At 52.8% G+C, this 23,606-nt stretch overlaps 50 non-coding genes and 4 pseudogenes across 50 annotated transcripts; all 54 read right to left on the bottom strand.

Moving 5' to 3' along the window:
• Positions 1-5,168: 5,168 nt before the first annotated feature.
• LOC147794653 (5S ribosomal RNA) lies at positions 5,169-5,287 on the bottom strand. Its single transcript, XR_015413084.1, has one exon. It is a non-coding gene; the product is annotated as a 5S ribosomal RNA (ribosomal RNA).
• A 227-nt stretch (positions 5,288-5,514) lies between these two features.
• LOC147794652 (5S ribosomal RNA) lies at positions 5,515-5,633 on the bottom strand. Its single transcript, XR_015413083.1, has one exon. It is a non-coding gene; the product is annotated as a 5S ribosomal RNA (ribosomal RNA).
• A 227-nt stretch (positions 5,634-5,860) lies between these two features.
• LOC147794651 (5S ribosomal RNA) lies at positions 5,861-5,998 on the bottom strand (annotated as a pseudogene).
• Positions 5,999-6,225: 227 nt separating this feature from the next.
• Positions 6,226-6,344, bottom strand: LOC147794650 (5S ribosomal RNA). The gene has a single exon (XR_015413513.1). It is a non-coding gene; the product is annotated as a 5S ribosomal RNA (ribosomal RNA).
• A 227-nt stretch (positions 6,345-6,571) lies between these two features.
• LOC147794649 (5S ribosomal RNA) lies at positions 6,572-6,690 on the bottom strand. Its single transcript, XR_015413107.1, has one exon. It is a non-coding gene; the product is annotated as a 5S ribosomal RNA (ribosomal RNA).
• A 219-nt stretch (positions 6,691-6,909) lies between these two features.
• Positions 6,910-7,028, bottom strand: LOC147794648 (5S ribosomal RNA). The gene has a single exon (XR_015413081.1). It is a non-coding gene; the product is annotated as a 5S ribosomal RNA (ribosomal RNA).
• Positions 7,029-7,255: 227 nt separating this feature from the next.
• On the bottom strand, positions 7,256-7,374 carry LOC147794647 (5S ribosomal RNA). Its single transcript, XR_015413080.1, has one exon. It is a non-coding gene; the product is annotated as a 5S ribosomal RNA (ribosomal RNA).
• Positions 7,375-7,601: 227 nt separating this feature from the next.
• LOC147794646 (5S ribosomal RNA) lies at positions 7,602-7,720 on the bottom strand. Its single transcript, XR_015413079.1, has one exon. It is a non-coding gene; the product is annotated as a 5S ribosomal RNA (ribosomal RNA).
• A 219-nt stretch (positions 7,721-7,939) lies between these two features.
• On the bottom strand, positions 7,940-8,058 carry LOC147794645 (5S ribosomal RNA). The gene has a single exon (XR_015413078.1). It is a non-coding gene; the product is annotated as a 5S ribosomal RNA (ribosomal RNA).
• Positions 8,059-8,285: 227 nt separating this feature from the next.
• LOC147794644 (5S ribosomal RNA) lies at positions 8,286-8,404 on the bottom strand. Its single transcript, XR_015413077.1, has one exon. It is a non-coding gene; the product is annotated as a 5S ribosomal RNA (ribosomal RNA).
• Positions 8,405-8,623: 219 nt separating this feature from the next.
• LOC147794643 (5S ribosomal RNA) lies at positions 8,624-8,742 on the bottom strand. The gene has a single exon (XR_015413076.1). It is a non-coding gene; the product is annotated as a 5S ribosomal RNA (ribosomal RNA).
• A 227-nt stretch (positions 8,743-8,969) lies between these two features.
• LOC147794642 (5S ribosomal RNA) lies at positions 8,970-9,088 on the bottom strand. The gene has a single exon (XR_015413075.1). It is a non-coding gene; the product is annotated as a 5S ribosomal RNA (ribosomal RNA).
• A 227-nt stretch (positions 9,089-9,315) lies between these two features.
• LOC147794641 (5S ribosomal RNA) lies at positions 9,316-9,434 on the bottom strand. The gene has a single exon (XR_015413065.1). It is a non-coding gene; the product is annotated as a 5S ribosomal RNA (ribosomal RNA).
• A 219-nt stretch (positions 9,435-9,653) lies between these two features.
• Positions 9,654-9,772, bottom strand: LOC147794640 (5S ribosomal RNA). Its single transcript, XR_015413054.1, has one exon. It is a non-coding gene; the product is annotated as a 5S ribosomal RNA (ribosomal RNA).
• Positions 9,773-9,999: 227 nt separating this feature from the next.
• On the bottom strand, positions 10,000-10,118 carry LOC147794639 (5S ribosomal RNA). The gene has a single exon (XR_015413043.1). It is a non-coding gene; the product is annotated as a 5S ribosomal RNA (ribosomal RNA).
• Positions 10,119-10,345: 227 nt separating this feature from the next.
• On the bottom strand, positions 10,346-10,464 carry LOC147794638 (5S ribosomal RNA). The gene has a single exon (XR_015413021.1). It is a non-coding gene; the product is annotated as a 5S ribosomal RNA (ribosomal RNA).
• Positions 10,465-10,691: 227 nt separating this feature from the next.
• LOC147794637 (5S ribosomal RNA) lies at positions 10,692-10,829 on the bottom strand (annotated as a pseudogene).
• Positions 10,830-11,056: 227 nt separating this feature from the next.
• LOC147794636 (5S ribosomal RNA) lies at positions 11,057-11,175 on the bottom strand. The gene has a single exon (XR_015413011.1). It is a non-coding gene; the product is annotated as a 5S ribosomal RNA (ribosomal RNA).
• Positions 11,176-11,402: 227 nt separating this feature from the next.
• LOC147794635 (5S ribosomal RNA) lies at positions 11,403-11,540 on the bottom strand (annotated as a pseudogene).
• A 227-nt stretch (positions 11,541-11,767) lies between these two features.
• On the bottom strand, positions 11,768-11,886 carry LOC147794634 (5S ribosomal RNA). Its single transcript, XR_015413287.1, has one exon. It is a non-coding gene; the product is annotated as a 5S ribosomal RNA (ribosomal RNA).
• Positions 11,887-12,113: 227 nt separating this feature from the next.
• LOC147794633 (5S ribosomal RNA) lies at positions 12,114-12,232 on the bottom strand. The gene has a single exon (XR_015413106.1). It is a non-coding gene; the product is annotated as a 5S ribosomal RNA (ribosomal RNA).
• Positions 12,233-12,451: 219 nt separating this feature from the next.
• LOC147794632 (5S ribosomal RNA) lies at positions 12,452-12,570 on the bottom strand. Its single transcript, XR_015413000.1, has one exon. It is a non-coding gene; the product is annotated as a 5S ribosomal RNA (ribosomal RNA).
• Positions 12,571-12,797: 227 nt separating this feature from the next.
• On the bottom strand, positions 12,798-12,916 carry LOC147794631 (5S ribosomal RNA). Its single transcript, XR_015412989.1, has one exon. It is a non-coding gene; the product is annotated as a 5S ribosomal RNA (ribosomal RNA).
• A 227-nt stretch (positions 12,917-13,143) lies between these two features.
• On the bottom strand, positions 13,144-13,262 carry LOC147794630 (5S ribosomal RNA). The gene has a single exon (XR_015412978.1). It is a non-coding gene; the product is annotated as a 5S ribosomal RNA (ribosomal RNA).
• Positions 13,263-13,481: 219 nt separating this feature from the next.
• LOC147794629 (5S ribosomal RNA) lies at positions 13,482-13,600 on the bottom strand. Its single transcript, XR_015412967.1, has one exon. It is a non-coding gene; the product is annotated as a 5S ribosomal RNA (ribosomal RNA).
• Positions 13,601-13,827: 227 nt separating this feature from the next.
• On the bottom strand, positions 13,828-13,946 carry LOC147794628 (5S ribosomal RNA). The gene has a single exon (XR_015412956.1). It is a non-coding gene; the product is annotated as a 5S ribosomal RNA (ribosomal RNA).
• Positions 13,947-14,173: 227 nt separating this feature from the next.
• Positions 14,174-14,292, bottom strand: LOC147794627 (5S ribosomal RNA). The gene has a single exon (XR_015412945.1). It is a non-coding gene; the product is annotated as a 5S ribosomal RNA (ribosomal RNA).
• A 227-nt stretch (positions 14,293-14,519) lies between these two features.
• On the bottom strand, positions 14,520-14,638 carry LOC147794626 (5S ribosomal RNA). The gene has a single exon (XR_015412934.1). It is a non-coding gene; the product is annotated as a 5S ribosomal RNA (ribosomal RNA).
• A 227-nt stretch (positions 14,639-14,865) lies between these two features.
• On the bottom strand, positions 14,866-14,984 carry LOC147794625 (5S ribosomal RNA). Its single transcript, XR_015412923.1, has one exon. It is a non-coding gene; the product is annotated as a 5S ribosomal RNA (ribosomal RNA).
• Positions 14,985-15,211: 227 nt separating this feature from the next.
• On the bottom strand, positions 15,212-15,349 carry LOC147794624 (5S ribosomal RNA; annotated as a pseudogene).
• A 227-nt stretch (positions 15,350-15,576) lies between these two features.
• LOC147794623 (5S ribosomal RNA) lies at positions 15,577-15,695 on the bottom strand. The gene has a single exon (XR_015413286.1). It is a non-coding gene; the product is annotated as a 5S ribosomal RNA (ribosomal RNA).
• A 227-nt stretch (positions 15,696-15,922) lies between these two features.
• LOC147794622 (5S ribosomal RNA) lies at positions 15,923-16,041 on the bottom strand. The gene has a single exon (XR_015413340.1). It is a non-coding gene; the product is annotated as a 5S ribosomal RNA (ribosomal RNA).
• Positions 16,042-16,260: 219 nt separating this feature from the next.
• Positions 16,261-16,379, bottom strand: LOC147794621 (5S ribosomal RNA). Its single transcript, XR_015412901.1, has one exon. It is a non-coding gene; the product is annotated as a 5S ribosomal RNA (ribosomal RNA).
• Positions 16,380-16,606: 227 nt separating this feature from the next.
• Positions 16,607-16,725, bottom strand: LOC147794620 (5S ribosomal RNA). Its single transcript, XR_015412891.1, has one exon. It is a non-coding gene; the product is annotated as a 5S ribosomal RNA (ribosomal RNA).
• Positions 16,726-16,952: 227 nt separating this feature from the next.
• LOC147794619 (5S ribosomal RNA) lies at positions 16,953-17,071 on the bottom strand. The gene has a single exon (XR_015412880.1). It is a non-coding gene; the product is annotated as a 5S ribosomal RNA (ribosomal RNA).
• Positions 17,072-17,290: 219 nt separating this feature from the next.
• On the bottom strand, positions 17,291-17,409 carry LOC147794618 (5S ribosomal RNA). Its single transcript, XR_015413413.1, has one exon. It is a non-coding gene; the product is annotated as a 5S ribosomal RNA (ribosomal RNA).
• Positions 17,410-17,636: 227 nt separating this feature from the next.
• LOC147794617 (5S ribosomal RNA) lies at positions 17,637-17,755 on the bottom strand. The gene has a single exon (XR_015412869.1). It is a non-coding gene; the product is annotated as a 5S ribosomal RNA (ribosomal RNA).
• Positions 17,756-17,974: 219 nt separating this feature from the next.
• LOC147794616 (5S ribosomal RNA) lies at positions 17,975-18,093 on the bottom strand. Its single transcript, XR_015412858.1, has one exon. It is a non-coding gene; the product is annotated as a 5S ribosomal RNA (ribosomal RNA).
• Positions 18,094-18,320: 227 nt separating this feature from the next.
• Positions 18,321-18,439, bottom strand: LOC147794615 (5S ribosomal RNA). The gene has a single exon (XR_015414563.1). It is a non-coding gene; the product is annotated as a 5S ribosomal RNA (ribosomal RNA).
• Positions 18,440-18,658: 219 nt separating this feature from the next.
• LOC147794614 (5S ribosomal RNA) lies at positions 18,659-18,777 on the bottom strand. The gene has a single exon (XR_015414562.1). It is a non-coding gene; the product is annotated as a 5S ribosomal RNA (ribosomal RNA).
• Positions 18,778-18,996: 219 nt separating this feature from the next.
• LOC147794613 (5S ribosomal RNA) lies at positions 18,997-19,115 on the bottom strand. Its single transcript, XR_015414560.1, has one exon. It is a non-coding gene; the product is annotated as a 5S ribosomal RNA (ribosomal RNA).
• Positions 19,116-19,342: 227 nt separating this feature from the next.
• On the bottom strand, positions 19,343-19,461 carry LOC147794612 (5S ribosomal RNA). The gene has a single exon (XR_015414559.1). It is a non-coding gene; the product is annotated as a 5S ribosomal RNA (ribosomal RNA).
• Positions 19,462-19,680: 219 nt separating this feature from the next.
• Positions 19,681-19,799, bottom strand: LOC147794611 (5S ribosomal RNA). The gene has a single exon (XR_015414558.1). It is a non-coding gene; the product is annotated as a 5S ribosomal RNA (ribosomal RNA).
• A 227-nt stretch (positions 19,800-20,026) lies between these two features.
• On the bottom strand, positions 20,027-20,145 carry LOC147794610 (5S ribosomal RNA). The gene has a single exon (XR_015414555.1). It is a non-coding gene; the product is annotated as a 5S ribosomal RNA (ribosomal RNA).
• A 227-nt stretch (positions 20,146-20,372) lies between these two features.
• Positions 20,373-20,491, bottom strand: LOC147794609 (5S ribosomal RNA). The gene has a single exon (XR_015414551.1). It is a non-coding gene; the product is annotated as a 5S ribosomal RNA (ribosomal RNA).
• Positions 20,492-20,710: 219 nt separating this feature from the next.
• LOC147794608 (5S ribosomal RNA) lies at positions 20,711-20,829 on the bottom strand. The gene has a single exon (XR_015413283.1). It is a non-coding gene; the product is annotated as a 5S ribosomal RNA (ribosomal RNA).
• A 227-nt stretch (positions 20,830-21,056) lies between these two features.
• LOC147794607 (5S ribosomal RNA) lies at positions 21,057-21,175 on the bottom strand. Its single transcript, XR_015414550.1, has one exon. It is a non-coding gene; the product is annotated as a 5S ribosomal RNA (ribosomal RNA).
• A 219-nt stretch (positions 21,176-21,394) lies between these two features.
• Positions 21,395-21,513, bottom strand: LOC147794606 (5S ribosomal RNA). Its single transcript, XR_015414548.1, has one exon. It is a non-coding gene; the product is annotated as a 5S ribosomal RNA (ribosomal RNA).
• A 227-nt stretch (positions 21,514-21,740) lies between these two features.
• LOC147794605 (5S ribosomal RNA) lies at positions 21,741-21,859 on the bottom strand. Its single transcript, XR_015414546.1, has one exon. It is a non-coding gene; the product is annotated as a 5S ribosomal RNA (ribosomal RNA).
• A 219-nt stretch (positions 21,860-22,078) lies between these two features.
• LOC147794604 (5S ribosomal RNA) lies at positions 22,079-22,197 on the bottom strand. Its single transcript, XR_015414545.1, has one exon. It is a non-coding gene; the product is annotated as a 5S ribosomal RNA (ribosomal RNA).
• Positions 22,198-22,424: 227 nt separating this feature from the next.
• Positions 22,425-22,543, bottom strand: LOC147794603 (5S ribosomal RNA). Its single transcript, XR_015414543.1, has one exon. It is a non-coding gene; the product is annotated as a 5S ribosomal RNA (ribosomal RNA).
• Positions 22,544-22,770: 227 nt separating this feature from the next.
• LOC147794602 (5S ribosomal RNA) lies at positions 22,771-22,889 on the bottom strand. Its single transcript, XR_015414542.1, has one exon. It is a non-coding gene; the product is annotated as a 5S ribosomal RNA (ribosomal RNA).
• Positions 22,890-23,116: 227 nt separating this feature from the next.
• On the bottom strand, positions 23,117-23,235 carry LOC147794601 (5S ribosomal RNA). The gene has a single exon (XR_015414540.1). It is a non-coding gene; the product is annotated as a 5S ribosomal RNA (ribosomal RNA).
• A 227-nt stretch (positions 23,236-23,462) lies between these two features.
• LOC147794600 (5S ribosomal RNA) lies at positions 23,463-23,581 on the bottom strand. The gene has a single exon (XR_015414539.1). It is a non-coding gene; the product is annotated as a 5S ribosomal RNA (ribosomal RNA).
• Between the last annotated feature and the right edge of the window lie 25 nt (positions 23,582-23,606).

The following is a 23,606-nucleotide window of genomic DNA, read 5'->3' as shown; positions in this document are numbered from 1 at the left end:
GCCCCGGCTTGCAGGTGACATGTCTCGACACCTCGCTGGAGCTTCGTTGCTCTAGCCGATGGTCGACGCGTGTCTGGCGCCTGTCGCCGCCCTCCGCCGCTCGCCGGCCGTTTTTTTTTTTCTTTCTTCTTTCTTCTCTGTCCTCTCAAAATCGAAACTCAGTCTATTTTTTTTCCGATATTCATAACTATCGATCCGTAGATCGGATCGATATGATTCCTTCGGCAAAGTTCTAGATCGTGTTACAGGCTACGTCCTAGTATTTTTTCTGTAAGTTTTTCTTGACTATCGGATGATTTAAGAAAGTCGGAAGTTCGCTCACTATTCTCGGATGACTCTCGGATCTCTGCCTTTGGGTTGAGGTCTCGGCCAAACTTCTTCACAGACCGTGCATGAGTTGTTTCTAGGTGAAGATTTTAGCATTTTAGGATCGATTGACGTAGGGAAAAACTTAGATCTGAGCAATGTCGTTCAGAAACCTTACCTCGCGAAATGTTCTTAGGTTTTGACGGAGCGTCGGCCTTGCTAGCCTCTCAATCCTTGTACGAGTCTCGTCTGGAGATGGATTCCGGCGGTGGTCCGTTAATCTTCCCGGCTGACTCCTCTCTGATTTCTCTCTAACCCCTTCTTTCTTTTGCAAGGAATCTGACGGGGTTCTCCTTGGACCCCTATTAGGGCTGGAGGGGCAAAATGACCTTTTTGCCCGTCAGTTGACTTAGCCCCCCGCCTTTTTTTTTTTTTTTTTTAGCGTTACAAATTCTCCTCCTTAGGAACTTTCGCCCCCGAAAGTAGCTATCTCTTGGAAGAGTTCGGGATAAGCTTTCCTCACGTCCTCTTCTCGTTCCCAGGTTGCCTCTTCCTCACGGCGGTTACCCCATGAGACCTTTACCGAGGGAATATCTTTGTTACGCAACCGCCTAGTGTCTCGAGCCAAAATTCAGCTAGGCTTCTCCTCGTAAGACAGATCTTCTCGAAGAGGAAGCCTCCCATGCTCGATTACATGAGTAGGCCGGGAGTATACTTTTGCAGCATGGATAAAATTGATAAAATAAGAAAAGAGGGTAAGGAATTAGAGAGTTATCAAGCTTTATTGTTGTCCTTCAATGGAAGTTCCTCTCCTTTGAGTTCCCATGTCCACCTCTTTACTCTAATCTATCCTTCTTGGTTTTCTTTTCCTTCTATTGTCAACCGTTGTTGTATTAGGGTTCTTCTTCTTCTTCTTTCTCTTTGGTTTCACAACAGCAAAACCCTCGGTTGTCTATTCCATGTTTTCTATTTAGTGGCTCTCCTCCTTTTTCAGGTCATCTTTTCCTTTTATATTATTTATTTCTTCCCATTTAGAACTGAGAAAGGATAAGTTGTCCACCTAGAATGGTTTTAATTGGGTAGTCAATGACCCAGGTGGATTAAAATTTTCATGTCATGCTTAAAAAGTTTGATTTTCAAATTACTTCAGCATCAGGGTCAACAATTTGTTTCTAGATTTGCCAGTAGGGTTGTTTCCAGATTTGCTACAACATCATGGTTCAGCATAAATGTTCTAGAATTTTACCAAATAACTCAATTAAGTGTAGAATTAGGCTCGATTCATGCAAATTGATATTCATTTCATGTTGAACCACAATTGACTATTTCATCATGCTTATTAATTACAACTCATGGAGAAAATAATAAGAAAATGTTTTGTATGAGTGCATAATTACTAACAAAAAAAAAAAAAAAAAAAGACTTATATAACTCTACCGGTAGTCTTATCCTTTTTTTAACCCTTCAGGAAGAAAACAATATAAAAGTCAGAGAATTTACTTAAATACGAGAGCCACCAAAGGAGAAAAATGGAAAAGACACCGTTATGCTGCTATAAAAATAAGAGAAAATTAGGAAAAGGATTAAGACGAAGAGGTGGATGAGAGAGCTAAGAAGAATTTAAGTGAAGAAGAACAACAAAGTTTCATAACCTAGATTTGGTGCATGAAACAAAAATGTGCATTATGCACTTCGAAGACCATATCTCATTCGTTTCTGATTTGTTTGGAACAAATAACCACTCTTTTTCCAACGTTTTTTCATGATCTGTAAACCCATGTTCATAAAAAGTGTAAAAATTTTCAAAATCTGGATTTTTATAACCTCCAGAAATTACTTCCAACTATGTCGAAACTTTCAGAGACCATAATTTTGAGCTCCGTTGATCAAATTTGATGAATTTTTTTTTTATTCCATGTAACTTTTCGAGGGCTATGTCCTGGCAAGTCGCCGAAGGCGGCTTGTCCGACCCTTCGACCCAAAATACGGTCGTTTTGGTTCTCAAATTGGATTTGACAATGTTTTTCTTCAAGTTTTCATCTGTTTTGAAGTTTGAAACCAGCACCTCCCAACTCTAGGATATACATATTTTGTGTTTCATTCACTTTTATGAATGTACTATATAGTGCATGGGAGTATGGTCGCATGGCCAGACATTAGGATGTTGTGGTGTGCCTCCCATCTATGGGTATGCCTCAAAATGTACTGATAAGGCACCAAAACCAGCAATAATCTTGAATGATAAAGCTCGAAAGCCAGCAATAATCTGCTTCTTCTTCCCTATCCATACCTATATAAGAGATGGTAGGAACCCAAGCACTACACTAGAGTATGAATCAATCATCACAACCACTGACTCTATCAAGAGAGAGAGCAGAAGCTACTCAAGTGAGACCTTTATCCAATATTGAGAAATGGTGGAGATTCTTATGTTAGTTTATTTAATCTTGTATTAACCGTAATTAATCTTATTTACTGTTTGTATTTCAATGTATGTCAGTTAAAGGTAGTTAGTAGCGGTTAAGGGTAGTTAGTAGCGGTTAAGGGTGGTTACTAGCGGTTAAGGGTGGTTACGGGCGGTTAAGGGTGGTTACTAGCGGTTAATGTGGCTATTCTGTCTATATATATGTATTCTGTAACCAGTTGAATAAAAATGTTGGTTTATTGCCTCTCTTAGTTGTTTGAGTGTTGTCTAACATTTGGTATCAGAGCTTGGTTACATGCCAAAGATCATGCCGAGAAATAATAACAACACTGGAGAGAGAGGAGAGTCGTTGAAGACTGCAACAAAGGAAGGTCTGGTATCACTCCAATACCCGACGTTATCGAGAACCAACTACTCAGCATGGGCTATGAAGATGAAGGTCTATTTGCGTGCTCAAGGGGTGTGGGACGCAATCGAATCAACTGAGCCTCTGGATAGTCTTGATGAAAGGAAGGATCAAATGGCCTTAGCAGCTATCTATCAAGCAATCCCTGAGGAGACGTTGTTTTTGTTAGCAGAGAAAGAGACAGCAAAGGAAGCATGGCAGACACTAAAAACTATTCATCTCGGTGCTGAACGTGTAAAGGAGGCAAAGATCCAAACTCTGAAGATTGAGTTTGAAATTATGAATATGAAGGAGTCCGAGACTATTGATGATTATGCAGCAAGGTTGACAGAAGTCGTTAATAAAATACGTACTTTTGGAGACAAGTTTGAAGAGGCATACTTGGTGAAAAAATTTCTCCGCTCAGTACCTCCTAAGTTTCTTCATATCGCATCGGCAATAGAGCAATTTGCCGATTTAAAGGTGATGACCATGGAGGAAGTCATCGGCCGTCTTAAAGCATATGAGGAACGGATCGGTAGCAACAAAGAGAATGTTGAGCACGTCTTATTGACTCAAGGAGAATGGAAAGCAAAAGAACGTAGCGACAATGGAGGCCATAGCCGAGGGCGAGGTCGCAGTGGTCGCTGGAGAGGGAGAGGCCATGGTCGTGGAAACGACTCGTTTCATCAAGAGAAGAAGGCTGACAAGAGCAAGGTAAGATGCTACAATTGTCAAGGCCTAGGCCACTATGCCTCAGAATGTCGGAAGGTGAGGTGTTATAATTGTCAAAAGATTGGCCATTATGCATCCGACTGTAGATCGAAGAAATGGGAGGATCAGGCGCACTTGGCTGAGACGCAAAGTGATGAGGATGAGCCAGCCTTACTTACAACACAAGTTTGTGAAGTCCGAACTCTCGGTTCACCAGAGTTGACGGAGATGGCTCTTTATGAAGAGAAGGTTGTCCCGGAAGAAATTGAGAAGAAAAGCAACACTTGGTTCCTAGATACGGGAGCCAGCAATCATATGACTGGTTGTCGAAGTTGGTTCTCGAAATTGAATGAGTCAGTGACCGACACGGTGAAGTTCGGAGATGGATCACTTGTAGAGATAAAAGGACGTGGAGATGTGAAGTCTGCGTCTGTGAAAAAAACAGAGAAGATGATCGATGAGGAGAAAATCGATGGCTCTGTGAAGATTGAATCAGAGAAAAAAACAGAGAAGCGAGAAGAGAAGAAGAGCGATGGCGAGAAAATCGTTGGCGGTGTGAAGTTTGAATCCGAGGAGAAGAGCAATGGCGTTGTGGCGGAGGTCCAGAATGTGGCAACGGAGGTAGCGAAAGCAAAGGAGATAAAAGAGAAGGACTGTGACGGCGAGAAGAAGGAGAAGGAGGACGGAAACAATGACTGTGCTATTAAAAAACCAGTCGCCGGAGAAACGAAAGTAGAGAAGTTGAAGGAGGCCATTGTTTCCGGCAGTGCAATTGAAGTGGCACAGGTAATTAAACCTGTTGAGGAAAAGCCATTGGCCAGACAAGTAGAACAGGTAATTAAAACTGTCGATGAAAAGCAGTTGCCCATTGAAAGGAAGACAGAGAAGAAGGAAGGTGGAGATAATTGCGGCAGCTTTCATCCCTAAAAGCGGAGTATATTGTGGCGGCGTCCGCTGCTTGTCAAGGAATATGGTTAGGACATTTACTGAAAGAATTGATTTGAAGAATGTAAGAGTGTGAAGATCGAAATACAAGATTAAGGGGATGATTTGTTAGTTTATTTAATCTTGTATTAACCGTAATTAATCTTATTTACTGTTTGTATTTCAATGTATGTCAGTTAAAGGTAGTTAGTAGCGGTTAAGGGTAGTTAGTAGCGGTTAAGGGTGGTTACTAGCGGTTAAGGGTGGTTACGGGCGGTTAAGGGTTTCTACCACATGGGGACACGTCGGGGAGAAGAAACGCGATGGGCGTGAGCGGGGGAGGTTGCCATTTGTAAAGAAAGGAAGAAAAGAACGGGGAGAAATTGAAGTAACGAGCAAAAGAAATATAAAAAAGGGGTGCAACACGAGGACTTCCCAAGTGGTCACCCAACTTAGTACTACTCTCGCCCAAGCACGCTTAACTGCGGAGTTCTGATGGGATCCGGTGCATTAGTGCTGGTATGATCGCACCCGACATGCCATGCGCACAAATTGCATTTAACGCATGCGGGGTGGGCATGATCGAGGCGAGGGTGGGTGCACGCACGTGCTGGGAACGGCCGGCGGGGCCCGCGCGGACACGTCGGGGAGAAGAAACGCGATGGGCGTGAGCGTGCGAGCGGGGGAGGTTGCCATTTGTAAAGAAAGGAAGAAAAGAACGGGGAGAAATTGAAGTAACGAGCAAAAGAAATATAAAAAAGGGGTGCAACACGAGGACTTCCCAAGTGGTCACCCAACTTAGTACTACTCTCGCCCAAGCACGCTTAACTGCGGAGTTCTGATGGGATCCGGTGCATTAGTGCTGGTATGATCGCACCCGACATGCCATGCGCACAAATTGCATTTAACGCATGCGGGGTGGGCATGATCGAGGCGAGGGTGGGTGCACGCACGTGCTGGGAACGGCCGGCGGGGCCCGCGCGGACACGTCGGGGAGAAGAAACGCGATGGGCGTGAGCGTGCGAGCGGGGGAGGTTGCCATTTGTAAAGAAAGGAAGAAAAGAACGGGGAGAAATTGAAGTAACGAGCAAAAGAAATATAAAAAAGGGGTGCAACACGAGGACTTCCCAAGTGGTCACCCAACTTAGTACTACTCTCGCCCAAGCACGCTTAACTGCGGAGTGCACGCTTAACTGCGGAGTTCTGATGGGATCCGGTGCATTAGTGCTGGTATGATCGCACCCGACATGCCATGCGCACAAATTGCATTTAACGCATGCGGGGTGGGCATGATCGAGGCGAGGGTGGGTGCACGAACGTGCTGGGAACGGCCGGCGGGGCCCGCGCGGACACGTCGGGGAGAAGAAACGCGATGGGCGTGAGCGTGCGAGCGGGGGAGGTTGCCATTTGTAAAGAAAGGAAGAAAAGAACGGGGAGAAATTGAAGTAACGAGCAAAAGAAATATAAAAAAGGGGTGCAACACGAGGACTTCCCAAGTGGTCACCAAACTTAGTACTACTCTCGCCCAAGCACGCTTAACCGCGGAGTTCTGATGGGATCCGGTGCATTAGTGCTGGTATGATCGCACCCGACATGCCATGCGCACAAATTGCATTTAACGCATGCGGGGTGGGCATGATCGAGGCGAGGGTGGGTGCACGCACGTGCTGGGAACGGCCGGCGGGGCCCGCGCGGACACGTCGGGGAGAAGAAACGCGATGGGCGTGAGCGTGCGAGCGGGGGAGGTTGCCATTTGTAAAGAAAGGAAGAAAAGAACGGGGAGAAATTGAAGTAACGAGCAAAAGAAATATAAAAAAGGGGTGCAACACGAGGACTTCCCAAGTGGTCACCCAACTTAGTACTACTCTCGCCCAAGCACGCTTAACTGCGGAGTTCTAATGGGATCCGGTGCATTAGTGCTGGTATGATCGCACCCGACATGCCATGCGCACAAATTGCATTTAACGCATGCGGGGTGGGCATGATCGAGGCGAGGGTGGGTGCACGCACGTGCTGGGAACGGCCGGCGGGGCCCGCGCGGACACGTCGGGGAGAAGAAACGCGATGGGCGTGAGCGGGGGAGGTTGCCATTTGTAAAGAAAGGAAGAAAAGAACGGGGAGAAATTGAAGTAACGAGCAAAAGAAATATAAAAAAGGGGTGCAACACGAGGACTTCCCAAGTGGTCACCCAACTTAGTACTACTCTCGCCCAAGCACGCTTAACTGCGGAGTTCTGATGGGATCCGGTGCATTAGTGCTGGTATGATCGCACCCGACATGCCATGCGCACAAATTGCATTTAACGCATGCGGGGTGGGCATGATCGAGGCGAGGGTGGGTGCACGCACGTGCTGGGAACGGCCGGCGGGGCCCGCGCGGACACGTCGGGGAGAAGAAACGCGATGGGCGTGAGCGTGCGAGCGGGGGAGGTTGCCATTTGTAAAGAAAGGAAGAAAAGAACGGGGAGAAATTGAAGTAACGAGCAAAAGAAATATAAAAAAGGGGTGCAACACGAGGACTTCCCAAGTGGTCACCCAACTTAGTACTACTCTCGCCCAAGCACGCTTAACTGCGGAGTTCTGATGGGATCCGGTGCATTAGTGCTGGTATGATCGCACCCGACATGCCATGCGCACAAATTGCATTTAACGCATGCGGGGTGGGCATGATCGAGGCGAGGGTGGGTGCACGCACGTGCTGGGAACGGCCGGCGGGGCCCGCGCGGACACGTCGGGGAGAAGAAACGCGATGGGCGTGAGCGTGCGAGCGGGGGAGGTTGCCATTTGTAAAGAAAGGAAGAAAAGAACGGGGAGAAATTGAAGTAACGAGCAAAAGAAATATAAAAAAGGGGTGCAACACGAGGACTTCCCAAGTGGTCACCCAACTTAGTACTACTCTCGCCCAAGCACGCTTAACTGCGGAGTTCTGATGGGATCCGGTGCATTAGTGCTGGTATGATCGCACCCGACATGCCATGCGCACAAATTGCATTTAACGCATGCGGGGTGGGCATGATCGAGGCGAGGGTGGGTGCACGCACGTGCTGGGAACGGCCGGCGGGGCCCGCGCGGACACGTCGGGGAGAAGAAACGCGATGGGCGTGAGCGGGGGAGGTTGCCATTTGTAAAGAAAGGAAGAAAAGAACGGGGAGAAATTGAAGTAACGAGCAAAAGAAATATAAAAAAGGGGTGCAACACGAGGACTTCCCAAGTGGTCACCCAACTTAGTACTACTCTCGCCCAAGCACGCTTAACTGCGGAGTTCTGATGGGATCCGGTGCATTAGTGCTGGTATGATCGCACCCGACATGCCATGCGCACAAATTGCATTTAACGCATGCGGGGTGGGCATGATCGAGGCGAGGGTGGGTGCACGCACGTGCTGGGAACGGCCGGCGGGGCCCGCGCGGACACGTCGGGGAGAAGAAACGCGATGGGCGTGAGCGTGCGAGCGGGGGAGGTTGCCATTTGTAAAGAAAGGAAGAAAAGAACGGGGAGAAATTGAAGTAACGAGCAAAAGAAATATAAAAAAGGGGTGCAACACGAGGACTTCCCAAGTGGTCACCCAACTTAGTACTACTCTCGCCCAAGCACGCTTAACTGCGGAGTTCTGATGGGATCCGGTGCATTAGTGCTGGTATGATCGCACCCGACATGCCATGCGCACAAATTGCATTTAACGCATGCGGGGTGGGCATGATCGAGGCGAGGGTGGGTGCACGCACGTGCTGGGAACGGCCGGCGGGGCCCGCGCGGAACGTCGGGGGAGAAGAAACGCGATGGGCGTGAGCGGGGGAGGTTGCCATTTGTAAAGAAAGGAAGAAAAGAACGGGGAGAAATTGAAGTAACGAGCAAAAGAAATATAAAAAAGGGGTGCAACACGAGGACTTCCCAAGTGGTCACCCAACTTAGTACTACTCTCGCCCAAGCACGCTTAACTGCGGAGTTCTGATGGGATCCGGTGCATTAGTGCTGGTATGATCGCACCCGACATGCCATGCGCACAAATTGCATTTAACGCATGCGGGGTGGGCATGATCGAGGCGAGGGTGGGTGCACGCACGTGCTGGGAACGGCCGGCGGGGCCCGCGCGGACACGTCGGGGAGAAGAAACGCGATGGGCGTGAGCGTGCGAGCGGGGGAGGTTGCCATTTGTAAAGAAAGGAAGAAAAGAACGGGGAGAAATTGAAGTAACGAGCAAAAGAAATATAAAAAAGGGGTGCAACACGAGGACTTCCCAAGTGGTCACCCAACTTAGTACTACTCTCGCCCAAGCACGCTTAACTGCGGAGTTCTGATGGGATCCGGTGCATTAGTGCTGGTATGATCGCACCCGACATGCCATGCGCACAAATTGCATTTAACGCATGCGGGGTGGGCATGATCGAGGCGAGGGTGGGTGCACGCACGTGCTGGGAACGGCCGGCGGGGCCCGCGCGGACACGTCGGGGAGAAGAAACGCGATGGGCGTGAGCGTGCGAGCGGGGGAGGTTGCCATTTGTAAAGAAAGGAAGAAAAGAACGGGGAGAAATTGAAGTAACGAGCAAAAGAAATATAAAAAAGGGGTGCAACACGAGGACTTCCCAAGTGGTCACCCAACTTAGTACTACTCTCGCCCAAGCACGCTTAACTGCGGAGTTCTGATGGGATCCGGTGCATTAGTGCTGGTATGATCGCACCCGACATGCCATGCGCACAAATTGCATTTAACGCATGCGGGGTGGGCATGATCGAGGCGAGGGTGGGTGCACGCACGTGCTGGGAACGGCCGGCGGGGCCCGCGCGGACACGTCGGGGAGAAGAAACGCGATGGGCGTGAGCGGGGGAGGTTGCCATTTGTAAAGAAAGGAAGAAAAGAACGGGGAGAAATTGAAGTAACGAGCAAAAGAAATATAAAAAAGGGGTGCAACACGAGGACTTCCCAAGTGGTCACCCAACTTAGTACTACTCTCGCCCAAGCACGCTTAACTGCGGAGTTCTGATGGGATCCGGTGCATTAGTGCTGGTATGATCGCACCCGACATGCCATGCGCACAAATTGCATTTAACGCATGCGGGGTGGGCATGATCGAGGCGAGGGTGGGTGCACGCACGTGCTGGGAACGGCCGGCGGGGCCCGCGCGGACACGTCGGGGAGAAGAAACGCGATGGGCGTGAGCGTGCGAGCGGGGGAGGTTGCCATTTGTAAAGAAAGGAAGAAAAGAACGGGGAGAAATTGAAGTAACGAGCAAAAGAAATATAAAAAAGGGGTGCAACACGAGGACTTCCCAAGTGGTCACCCAACTTAGTACTACTCTCGCCCAAGCACGCTTAACTGCGGAGTTCTGATGGGATCCGGTGCATTAGTGCTGGTATGATCGCACCCGACATGCCATGCGCACAAATTGCATTTAACGCATGCGGGGTGGGCATGATCGAGGCGAGGGTGGGTGCACGCACGTGCTGGGAACGGCCGGCGGGGCCCGCGCGGACACGTCGGGGAGAAGAAACGCGATGGGCGTGAGCGTGCGAGCGGGGGAGGTTGCCATTTGTAAAGAAAGGAAGAAAAGAACGGGGAGAAATTGAAGTAACGAGCAAAAGAAATATAAAAAAGGGGTGCAACACGAGGACTTCCCAAGTGGTCACCCAACTTAGTACTACTCTCGCCCAAGCACGCTTAACTGCGGAGTTCTGATGGGATCCGGTGCATTAGTGCTGGTATGATCGCACCCGACATGCCATGCGCACAAATTGCATTTAACGCATGCGGGGTGGGCATGATCGAGGCGAGGGTGGGTGCACGCACGTGCTGGGAACGGCCGGCGGGGCCCGCGCGGACACGTCGGGGAGAAGAAACGCGATGGGCGTGAGCGTGCGAGCGGGGGAGGTTGCCATTTGTAAAGAAAGGAAGAAAAGAACGGGGAGAAATTGAAGTAACGAGCAAAAGAAATATAAAAAAGGGGTGCAACACGAGGACTTCCCAAGTGGTCACCCAACTTAGTACTACTCTCGCCCAAGCACGCTTAACTGCGGAGTGCACGCTTAACTGCGGAGTTCTGATGGGATCCGGTGCATTAGTGCTGGTATGATCGCACCCGACATGCCATGCGCACAAATTGCATTTAACGCATGCGGGGTGGGCATGATCGAGGCGAGGGTGGGTGCACGCACGTGCTGGGAACGGCCGGCGGGGCCCGCGCGGACACGTCGGGGAGAAGAAACGCGATGGGCGTGAGCGTGCGAGCGGGGGAGGTTGCCATTTGTAAAGAAAGGAAGAAAAGAACGGGGAGAAATTGAAGTAACGAGCAAAAGAAATATAAAAAAGGGGTGCAACACGAGGACTTCCCAAGTGGTCACCCAACTTAGTACTACTCTCGCCCAAGCACGCTTAACTGCGGAGTTCTGATGGGATCCGGTGCATTAGTGCTGGTATGATCGCACCCGACATGCCATGCGCACAAATTGCATTTAACGCATGCGGGGTGGGCATGATCGAGGCGAGGGTGGGTGCACGCACGTGCTGGGAACGGCCGGCGGGGCCCGCGCGGACACGTCGGGGAGAAGAAACGCGATGGGCGTGAGCGTGCGAGCGGGGGAGGTTGCCATTTGTAAAGAAAGGAAGAAAAGAACGGGGAGAAATTGAAGTAACGAGCAAAAGAAATATAAAAAAGGGGTGCAACACGAGGACTTCCCAAGTGGTCACCCAACTTAGTACTACTCTCGCCCAAGCACGCTTAACTGCGGAGTGCACGCTTAACTGCGGAGTTCTGATGGGATCCGGTGCATTAGTGCTGGTATGATCGCACCCGACATGCCATGCGCACAAATTGCATTTAACGCATGCGGGGTGGGCATGATCGAGGCGAGGGTGGGTGCACGAACGTGCTGGGAACGGCCGGCGGGGCCCGCGCGGACACGTCGGGGAGAAGAAACGCGATGGGCGTGAGCGTGCGAGCGGGGGAGGTTGCCATTTGTAAAGAAAGGAAGAAAAGAACGGGGAGAAATTGAAGTAACGAGCAAAAGAAATATAAAAAAGGGGTGCAACACGAGGACTTCCCAAGTGGTCACCCAACTTAGTACTACTCTCGCCCAAGCACGCTTAACCGCGGAGTTCTGATGGGATCCGGTGCATTAGTGCTGGTATGATCGCACCCGACATGCCATGCGCACAAATTGCATTTAACGCATGCGGGGTGGGCATGATCGAGGCGAGGGTGGGTGCACGCACGTGCTGGGAACGGCCGGCGGGGCCCGCGCGGACACGTCGGGGAGAAGAAACGCGATGGGCGTGAGCGTGCGAGCGGGGGAGGTTGCCATTTGTAAAGAAAGGAAGAAAAGAACGGGGAGAAATTGAAGTAACGAGCAAAAGAAATATAAAAAAGGGGTGCAACACGAGGACTTCCCAAGTGGTCACCCAACTTAGTACTACTCTCGCCCAAGCACGCTTAACTGCGGAGTTCTAATGGGATCCGGTGCATTAGTGCTGGTATGATCGCACCCGACATGCCATGCGCACAAATTGCATTTAACGCATGCGGGGTGGGCATGATCGAGGCGAGGGTGGGTGCACGCACGTGCTGGGAACGGCCGGCGGGGCCCGCGCGGACACGTCGGGGAGAAGAAACGCGATGGGCGTGAGCGGGGGAGGTTGCCATTTGTAAAGAAAGGAAGAAAAGAACGGGGAGAAATTGAAGTAACGAGCAAAAGAAATATAAAAAAGGGGTGCAACACGAGGACTTCCCAAGTGGTCACCCAACTTAGTACTACTCTCGCCCAAGCACGCTTAACTGCGGAGTTCTGATGGGATCCGGTGCATTAGTGCTGGTATGATCGCACCCGACATGCCATGCGCACAAATTGCATTTAACGCATGCGGGGTGGGCATGATCGAGGCGAGGGTGGGTGCACGCACGTGCTGGGAACGGCCGGCGGGGCCCGCGCGGACACGTCGGGGAGAAGAAACGCGATGGGCGTGAGCGTGCGAGCGGGGGAGGTTGCCATTTGTAAAGAAAGGAAGAAAAGAACGGGGAGAAATTGAAGTAACGAGCAAAAGAAATATAAAAAAGGGGTGCAACACGAGGACTTCCCAAGTGGTCACCCAACTTAGTACTACTCTCGCCCAAGCACGCTTAACTGCGGAGTTCTGATGGGATCCGGTGCATTAGTGCTGGTATGATCGCACCCGACATGCCATGCGCACAAATTGCATTTAACGCATGCGGGGTGGGCATGATCGAGGCGAGGGTGGGTGCACGCACGTGCTGGGAACGGCCGGCGGGGCCCGCGCGGACACGTCGGGGAGAAGAAACGCGATGGGCGTGAGCGTGCGAGCGGGGGAGGTTGCCATTTGTAAAGAAAGGAAGAAAAGAACGGGGAGAAATTGAAGTAACGAGCAAAAGAAATATAAAAAAGGGGTGCAACACGAGGACTTCCCAAGTGGTCACCCAACTTAGTACTACTCTCGCCCAAGCACGCTTAACTGCGGAGTTCTGATGGGATCCGGTGCATTAGTGCTGGTATGATCGCACCCGACATGCCATGCGCACAAATTGCATTTAACGCATGCGGGGTGGGCATGATCGAGGCGAGGGTGGGTGCACGCACGTGCTGGGAACGGCCGGCGGGGCCCGCGCGGACACGTCGGGGAGAAGAAACGCGATGGGCGTGAGCGGGGGAGGTTGCCATTTGTAAAGAAAGGAAGAAAAGAACGGGGAGAAATTGAAGTAACGAGCAAAAGAAATATAAAAAAGGGGTGCAACACGAGGACTTCCCAAGTGGTCACCCAACTTAGTACTACTCTCGCCCAAGCACGCTTAACTGCGGAGTTCTGATGGGATCCGGTGCATTAGTGCTGGTATGATCGCACCCGACATGCCATGCGCACAAATTGCATTTAACGCATGCGGGGTGGGCATGATCGAGGCGAGGGTGGGTGCACGCACGTGCTGGGAACGGCCGGCGGGGCCCGCGCGGACACGTCGGGGAGAAGAAACGCGATGGGCGTGAGCGTGCGAGCGGGGGAGGTTGCCATTTGTAAAGAAAGGAAGAAAAGAACGGGGAGAAATTGAAGTAACGAGCAAAAGAAATATAAAAAAGGGGTGCAACACGAGGACTTCCCAAGTGGTCACCCAACTTAGTACTACTCTCGCCCAAGCACGCTTAACTGCGGAGTTCTGATGGGATCCGGTGCATTAGTGCTGGTATGATCGCACCCGACATGCCATGCGCACAAATTGCATTTAACGCATGCGGGGTGGGCATGATCGAGGCGAGGGTGGGTGCACGCACGTGCTGGGAACGGCCGGCGGGGCCCGCGCGGACACGTCGGGGAGAAGAAACGCGATGGGCGTGAGCGTGCGAGCGGGGGAGGTTGCCATTTGTAAAGAAAGGAAGAAAAGAACGGGGAGAAATTGAAGTAACGAGCAAAAGAAATATAAAAAAGGGGTGCAACACGAGGACTTCCCAAGTGGTCACCCAACTTAGTACTACTCTCGCCCAAGCACGCTTAACTGCGGAGTTCTGATGGGATCCGGTGCATTAGTGCTGGTATGATCGCACCCGACATGCCATGCGCACAAATTGCATTTAACGCATGCGGGGTGGGCATGATCGAGGCGAGGGTGGGTGCACGCACGTGCTGGGAACGGCCGGCGGGGCCCGCGCGGACACGTCGGGGAGAAGAAACGCGATGGGCGTGAGCGTGCGAGCGGGGGAGGTTGCCATTTGTAAAGAAAGGAAGAAAAGAACGGGGAGAAATCGAAGTAACGAGCAAAAGAAATATAAAAAAGGGGTGCAACACGAGGACTTCCCAAGTGGTCACCCAACTTAGTACTACTCTCGCCCAAGCACGCTTAACTGCGGAGTTCTGATGGGATCCGGTGCATTAGTGCTGGTATGATCGCACCCGACATGCCATGCGCACAAATTGCATTTAACGCATGCGGGGTGGGCATGATCGAGGCGAGGGTGGGTGCACGCACGTGCTGGGAACGGCCGGCGGGGCCCGCGCGGACACGTCGGGGAGAAGAAACGCGATGGGCGTGAGCGTGCGAGCGGGGGAGGTTGCCATTTGTAAAGAAAGGAAGAAAAGAACGGGGAGAAATTGAAGTAACGAGCAAAAGAAATATAAAAAAGGGGTGCAACACGAGGACTTCCCAAGTGGTCACCCAACTTAGTACTACTCTCGCCCAAGCACGCTTAACTGCGGAGTTCTGATGGGATCCGGTGCATTAGTGCTGGTATGATCGCACCCGACATGCCATGCGCACAAATTGCATTTAACGCATGCGGGGTGGGCATGATCGAGGCGAGGGTGGGTGCACGCACGTGCTGGGAACGGCCGGCGGGGCCCGCGCGGACACGTCGGGGAGAAGAAACGCGATGGGCGTGAGCGTGCGAGCGGGGGAGGTTGCCATTTGTAAAGAAAGGAAGAAAAGAACGGGGAGAAATTGAAGTAACGAGCAAAAGAAATATAAAAAAGGGGTGCAACACGAGGACTTCCCAAGTGGTCACCCAACTTAGTACTACTCTCGCCCAAGCACGCTTAACTGCGGAGTGCACGCTTAACTGCGGAGTTCTGATGGGATCCGGTGCATTAGTGCTGGTATGATCGCACCCGACATGCCATGCGCACAAATTGCATTTAACGCATGCGGGGTGGGCATGATCGAGGCGAGGGTGGGTGCACGAACGTGCTGGGAACGGCCGGCGGGGCCCGCGCGGACACGTCGGGGAGAAGAAACGCGATGGGCGTGAGCGTGCGAGCGGGGGAGGTTGCCATTTGTAAAGAAAGGAAGAAAAGAACGGGGAGAAATTGAAGTAACGAGCAAAAGAAATATAAAAAAGGGGTGCAACACGAGGACTTCCCAAGTGGTCACCCAACTTAGTACTACTCTCGCCCAAGCACGCTTAACCGCGGAGTTCTGATGGGATCCGGTGCATTAGTGCTGGTATGATCGCACCCGACATGCCATGCGCACAAATTGCATTTAACGCATGCGGGGTGGGCATGATCGAGGCGAGGGTGGGTGCACGCACGTGCTGGGAACGGCCGGCGGGGCCCGCGCGGACACGTCGGGGAGAAGAAACGCGATGGGCGTGAGCGTGCGAGCGGGGGAGGTTGCCATTTGTAAAGAAAGGAAGAAAAGAACGGGGAGAAATTGAAGTAACGAGCAAAAGAAATATAAAAAAGGGGTGCAACACGAGGACTTCCCAAGTGGTCACCCAACTTAGTACTACTCTCACCCAAGCACGCTTAACTGCGGAGTTCTAATGGGATCCGGTGCATTAGTGCTGGTATGATCGCACCCGACATGCCATGCGCACAAATTGCATTTAACGCATGCGGGGTGGGCATGATCGAGGCGAGGGTGGGTGCACGCACGTGCTGGGAACGGCCGGCGGGGCCCGCGCGGACACGTCGGGGAGAAGAAACGCGATGGGCGTGAGCGGGGGAGGTTGCCATTTGTAAAGAAAGGAAGAAAAGAACGGGGAGAAATTGAAGTAACGAGCAAAAGAAATATAAAAAAGGGGTGCAACACGAGGACTTCCCAAGTGGTCACCCAACTTAGTACTACTCTCGCCCAAGCACGCTTAACTGCGGAGTTCTGATGGGATCCGGTGCATTAGTGCTGGTATGATCGCACCCGACATGCCATGCGCACAAATTGCATTTAACGCATGCGGGGTGGGCATGATCGAGGCGAGGGTGGGTGCACGCACGTGCTGGGAACGGCCGGCGGGGCCCGCGCGGACACGTCGGGGAGAAGAAACGCGATGGGCGTGAGCGTGCGAGCGGGGGAGGTTGCCATTTGTAAAGAAAGGAAGAAAAGAACGGGGAGAAATTGAAGTAACGAGCAAAAGAAATATAAAAAAGGGGTGCAACACGAGGACTTCCCAAGTGGTCACCCAACTTAGTACTACTCTCGCCCAAGCACGCTTAACTGCGGAGTTCTGATGGGATCCGGTGCATTAGTGCTGGTATGATCGCACCCGACATGCCATGCGCACAAATTGCATTTAACGCATGCGGGGTGGGCATGATCGAGGCGAGGGTGGGTGCACGCACGTGCTGGGAACGGCCGGCGGGGCCCGCGCGGACACGTCGGGGAGAAGAAACGCGATGGGCGTGAGCGTGCGAGCGGGGGAGGTTGCCATTTGTAAAGAAAGGAAGAAAAGAACGGGGAGAAATTGAAGTAACGAGCAAAAGAAATATAAAAAAGGGGTGCAACACGAGGACTTCCCAAGTGGTCACCCAACTTAGTACTACTCTCGCCCAAGCACGCTTAACTGCGGAGTTCTGATGGGATCCGGTGCATTAGTGCTGGTATGATCGCACCCGACATGCCATGCGCACAAATTGCATTTAACGCATGCGGGGTGGGCATGATCGAGGCGAGGGTGGGTGCACGCACGTGCTGGGAACGGCCGGCGGGGCCCGCGCGGACACGTCGGGGAGAAGAAACGCGATGGGCGTGAGCGGGGGAGGTTGCCATTTGTAAAGAAAGGAAGAAAAGAACGGGGAGAAATTGAAGTAACGAGCAAAAGAAATATAAAAAAGGGGTGCAACACGAGGACTTCCCAAGTGGTCACCCAACTTAGTACTACTCTCGCCCAAGCACGCTTAACTGCGGAGTTCTGATGGTATCCGGTGCATTAGTGCTGGTATGATCGCACCCGACATGCCATGCGCACAAATTGCATTTAACGCATGCGGGGTGGGCATGATCGAGGCGAGGGTGGGTGCACGCACGTGCTGGGAACGGCCGGCGGGGCCCGCGCGGACACGTCGGGGAGAAGAAACGCGATGGGCGTGAGCGTGCGAGCGGGGGAGGTTGCCATTTGTAAAGAAAGGAAGAAAAGAACGGGGAGAAATTGAAGTAACGAGCAAAAGAAATATAAAAAAGGGGTGCAACACGAGGACTTCCCAAGTGGTCACCCAACTTAGTACTACTCTCGCCCAAGCACGCTTAACTGCGGAGTTCTGATGGGATCCGGTGCATTAGTGCTGGTATGATCGCACCCGACATGCCATGCGCACAAATTGCATTTAACGCATGCGGGGTGAGCATGATCGAGGCGAGGGTGGGTGCACGCACGTGCTGGGAACGGCCGGCGGGGCCCGCGCGGACACGTCGGGGAGAAGAAACGCGATGGGCGTGAGCGGGGGAGGTTGCCATTTGTAAAGAAAGGAAGAAAAGAACGGGGAGAAATTGAAGTAACGAGCAAAAGAAATATAAAAAAGGGGTGCAACACGAGGACTTCCCAAGTGGTCACCCAACTTAGTACTACTCTCGCCCAAGCACGCTTAACTGCGGAGTTCTGATGGGATCCGGTGCATTAGTGCTGGTATGATCGCACCCGACATGCCATGCGCACAAATTGCATTTAACGCATGCGGGGTGGGCATGATCGAGGCGAGGGTGGGTGCACGCACGTGCTGGGAACGGCCGGCGGGGCCCGCGCGGACACGTCGGGGAGAAGAAACGCGATGGGCGTGAGCGTGCGAGCGGGGGAGGTTGCCATTTGTAAAGAAAGGAAGAAAAGAACGGGGAGAAATTGAAGTAACGAGCAAAAGAAATATAAAAAAGGGGTGCAACACGAGGACTTCCCAAGTGGTCACCCAACTTAGTACTACTCTCGCCCAAGCACGCTTAACTGCGGAGTTCTGATGGGATCCGGTGCATTAGTGCTGGTATGATCGCACCCGACATGCCATGCGCACAAATTGCATTTAACGCATGCGGGGTGGGCATGATCGAGGCGAGGGTGGGTGCACGCACGTGCTGGGAACGGCCGGCGGGGCCCGCGCGGACACGTCGGGGAGAAGAAACGCGATGGGCGTGAGCGGGGGAGGTTGCCATTTGTAAAGAAAGGAAGAAAAGAACGGGGAGAAATTGAAGTAACGAGCAAAAGAAATATAAAAAAGGGGTGCAACACGAGGACTTCCCAAGTGGTCACCCAACTTAGTACTACTCTCGCCCAAGCACGCTTAACTGCGGAGTTCTGATGGGATCCGGTGCATTAGTGCTGGTATGATCGCACCCGACATGCCATGCGCACAAATTGCATTTAACGCATGCGGGGTGGGCATGATCGAGGCGAGGGTGGGTGCACGCACGTGCTGGGAACGGCCGGCGGGGCCCGCGCGGACACGTCGGGGAGAAGAAACGCGATGGGCGTGAGCGGGGGAGGTTGCCATTTGTAAAGAAAGGAAGAAAAGAACGGGGAGAAATTGAAGTAACGAGCAAAAGAAATATAAAAAAGGGGTGCAACACGAGGACTTCCCAAGTGGTCACCCAACTTAGTACTACTCTCGCCCAAGCACGCTTAACTGCGGAGTTCTGATGGGATCCGGTGCATTAGTGCTGGTATGATCGCACCCGACATGCCATGCGCACAAATTGCATTTAACGCATGCGGGGTGGGCATGATCGAGGCGAGGGTGGGTGCACGCACGTGCTGGGAACGGCCGGCGGGGCCCGCGCGGACACGTCGGGGAGAAGAAACGCGATGGGCGTGAGCGTGCGAGCGGGGGAGGTTGCCATTTGTAAAGAAAGGAAGAAAAGAACGGGGAGAAATTGAAGTAACGAGCAAAAGAAATATAAAAAAGGGGTGCAACACGAGGACTTCCCAAGTGGTCACCCAACTTAGTACTACTCTCGCCCAAGCACGCTTAACTGCGGAGTTCTGATGGGATCCGGTGCATTAGTGCTGGTATGATCGCACCCGACATGCCATGCGCACAAATTGCATTTAACGCATGCGGGGTGGGCATGATCGAGGCGAGGGTGGGTGCACGCACGTGCTGGGAACGGCCGGCGGGGCCCGCGCGGACACGTCGGGGAGAAGAAACGCGATGGGCGTGAGCGGGGGAGGTTGCCATTTGTAAAGAAAGGAAGAAAAGAACGGGGAGAAATTGAAGTAACGAGCAAAAGAAATATAAAAAAGGGGTGCAACACGAGGACTTCCCAAGTGGTCACCCAACTTAGTACTACTCTCGCCCAAGCACGCTTAACTGCGGAGTTCTGATGGGATCCGGTGCATTAGTGCTGGTATGATCGCACCCGACATGCCATGCGCACAAATTGCATTTAACGCATGCGGGGTGGGCATGATCGAGGCGAGGGTGGGTGCACGCACGTGCTGGGAACGGCCGGCGGGGCCCGCGCGGACACGTCGGGGAGAAGAAACGCGATGGGCGTGAGCGTGCGAGCGGGGGAGGTTGCCATTTGTAAAGAAAGGAAGAAAAGAACGGGGAGAAATTGAAGTAACGAGCAAAAGAAATATAAAAAAGGGGTGCAACACGAGGACTTCCCAAGTGGTCACCCAACTTAGTACTACTCTCGCCCAAGCACGCTTAACTGCGGAGTTCTGATGGGATCCGGTGCATTAGTGCTGGTATGATCGCACCCGACATGCCATGCGCACAAATTGCATTTAACGCATGCGGGGTGGGCATGATCGAGGCGAGGGTGGGTGCACGCACGTGCTGGGAACGGCCGGCGGGGCCCGCGCGGACACGTCGGGGAGAAGAAACGCGATGGGCGTGAGCGTGCGAGCGGGGGAGGTTGCCATTTGTAAAGAAAGGAAGAAAAGAACGGGGAGAAATTGAAGTAACGAGCAAAAGAAATATAAAAAAGGGGTGCAACACGAGGACTTCCCAAGTGGTCACCCAACTTAGTACTACTCTCGCCCAAGCACGCTTAACTGCGGAGTTCTGATGGGATCCGGTGCATTAGTGCTGGTATGATCGCACCCGACATGCCATGCGCACAAATTGCATTTAACGCATGCGGGGTGGGCATGATCGAGGCGAGGGTGGGTGCACGCACGTGCTGGGAACGGCCGGCGGGGCCCGCGCGGACACGTCGGGGAGAAGAAACGCGATGGGCGTGAGCGGGGGAGGTTGCCATTTGTAAAGAAAGGAAGAAAAGAACGGGGAGAAATTGAAGTAACGAGCAAAAGAAATATAAAAAAGGGGTGCAACACGAGGACTTCCCAAGTGGTCACCCAACTTAGTACTACTCTCGCCCAAGCACGCTTAACCGCGGAGTTCTGATGGGATCCGGTGCATTAGTGCTGGTATGATCGCACCCGACATGCCATGCGCACAAATTGCATTTAACGCATGCGGGGTGGGCATGATCGAGGCGAGGGTGGGTGCACGCACGTGCTGGGAACGGCCGGCGGGGCCCGCGCGGACACGTCGGGGAGAAGAAACGCGATGGGCGTGAGCGTGCGAGCGGGGGAGGTTGCCATTTGTAAAGAAAGGAAGAAAAGAACGGGGAGAAATTGAAGTAACGAGCAAAAGAAATATAAAAAAGGGGTGCAACACGAGGACTTCCCAAGTGGTCACCCAACTTAGTACTACTCTCGCCCAAGCACGCTTAACTGCGGAGTTCTGATGGGATCCGGTGCATTAGTGCTGGTATGATCGCACCCGACATGCCATGCGCACAAATTGCATTTAACGCATGCGGGGTGGGCATGATCGAGGCGAGGGTGGGTGCACGCACGTGCTGGGAACGGCCGGCGGGGCCCGCGCGGACACGTCGGGGAGAAGAAACGCGATGGGCGTGAGCGGGGGAGGTTGCCATTTGTAAAGAAAGGAAGAAAAGAACGGGGAGAAATTGAAGTAACGAGCAAAAGAAATATAAAAAAGGGGTGCAACACGAGGACTTCCCAAGTGGTCACCCAACTTAGTACTACTCTCGCCCAAGCACGCTTAACTGCGGAGTTCTGATGGGATCCGGTGCATTAGTGCTGGTATGATCGCACCCGACATGCCATGCGCACAAATTGCATTTAACGCATGCGGGGTGGGCATGATCGAGGCGAGGGTGGGTGCACGCACGTGCTGGGAACGGCCGGCGGGGCCCGCGCGGACACGTCGGGGAGAAGAAACGCGATGGGCGTGAGCGTGCGAGCGGGGGAGGTTGCCATTTGTAAAGAAAGGAAGAAAAGAACGGGGAGAAATTGAAGTAACGAGCAAAAGAAATATAAAAAAGGGGTGCAACACGAGGACTTCCCAAGTGGTCACCCAACTTAGTACTACTCTCGCCCAAGCACGCTTAACTGCGGAGTTCTGATGGGATCCGGTGCATTAGTGCTGGTATGATCGCACCCGACATGCCATGCGCACAAATTGCATTTAACGCATGCGGGGTGGGCATGATCGAGGCGAGGGTGGGTGCACGCACGTGCTGGGAACGGCCGGCGGGGCCCGCGCGGACACGTCGGGGAGAAGAAACGCGATGGGCGTGAGCGGGGGAGGTTGCCATTTGTAAAGAAAGGAAGAAAAGAACGGGGAGAAATTGAAGTAACGAGCAAAAGAAATATAAAAAAGGGGTGCAACACGAGGACTTCCCAAGTGGTCACCCAACTTAGTACTACTCTCGCCCAAGCACGCTTAACTGCGGAGTTCTGATGGGATCCGGTGCATTAGTGCTGGTATGATCGCACCCGACATGCCATGCGCACAAATTGCATTTAACGCATGCGGGGTGGGCATGATCGAGGCGAGGGTGGGTGCACGCACGTGCTGGGAACGGCCGGCGGGGCCCGCGCGGACACGTCGGGGAGAAGAAACGCGATGGGCGTGAGCGTGCGAGCGGGGGAGGTTGCCATTTGTAAAGAAAGGAAGAAAAGAACGGGGAGAAATTGAAGTAACGAGCAAAAGAAATATAAAAAAGGGGTGCAACACGAGGACTTCCCAAGTGGTCACCCAACTTAGTACTACTCTCGCCCAAGCACGCTTAACTGCGGAGTTCTGATGGGATCCGGTGCATTAGTGCTGGTATGATCGCACCCGACATGCCATGCGCACAAATTGCATTTAACGCATGCGGGGTGGGCATGATCGAGGCGAGGGTGGGTGCACGCACGTGCTGGGAACGGCCGGCGGGGCCCGCGCGGACACGTCGGGGAGAAGAAACGCGATGGGCGTGAGCGTGCGAGCGGGGGAGGTTGCCATTTGTAAAGAAAGGAAGAAAAGAACGGGGAGAAATTGAAGTAACGAGCAAAAGAAATATAAAAAAGGGGTGCAACACGAGGACTTCCCAAGTGGTCACCCAACTTAGTACTACTCTCGCCCAAGCACGCTTAACTGCGGAGTTCTGATGGGATCCGGTGCATTAGTGCTGGTATGATCGCACCCGACATGCCATGCGCACAAATTGCATTTAACGCATGCGGGGTGGGCATGATCGAGGCGAGGGTGGGTGCACGCACGTGCTGGGAACGGCCGGCGGGGCCCGCGCGGACACGTCGGGGAGAAGAAACGCGATGGGCGTGAGCGTGCGAGCGGGGGAGGTTGCCATTTGTAAAGAAAGGAAGAAAAGAACGGGGAGAAATTGAAGTAACGAGCAAAAGAAATATAAAAAAGGGGTGCAACACGAGGACTTCCCAAGTGGTCACCCAACTTAGTACTACTCTCGCCCAAGCACGCTTAACTGCGGAGTTCTGATGGGATCCGGTGCATTAGTGCTGGTATGATCGCACCCGACATGCCATGCGCACAAATTGCATTTAACGCATGCGGGGTGGGCATGATCGAGGCGAGGGTGGGTGCACGCACGTGCTGGGAACGGCCGGCGGGGCCCGCGCGGACACGTCGGGGAGAAGAAACGCGATGGGCGTGAGCGTGCGAGCGGGGGAGGTTGCCATTTGTAAAGAAAGGAAGAAAAGAACGGGGAGAAATTGAAGTAACGAGCAAAAGAAATATAAAAAAGGGGTGCAACACGAGGACTTCCCAAGTGGTCACCCAACTTAGTACTACTCTCGCCCAAGCACGCTTAACTGCGGAGTTCTGATGGGATCCGGTGCATTAGTGCTGGTATGATCGCACCCGACATGCCATGCGCACAAATTGAGC

The sequence above is a fragment of the Cucurbita pepo genome, chromosome 1 (genome assembly GCF_057944985.1).
Source record: "Cucurbita pepo subsp. pepo isolate OVF chromosome 1, ASM5794498v1, whole genome shotgun sequence".
NCBI classification, from domain to species: Eukaryota; Viridiplantae; Streptophyta; class Magnoliopsida; order Cucurbitales; family Cucurbitaceae; genus Cucurbita; species Cucurbita pepo.
This window is presented reverse-complemented; position numbering and strand designations above follow the sequence as displayed.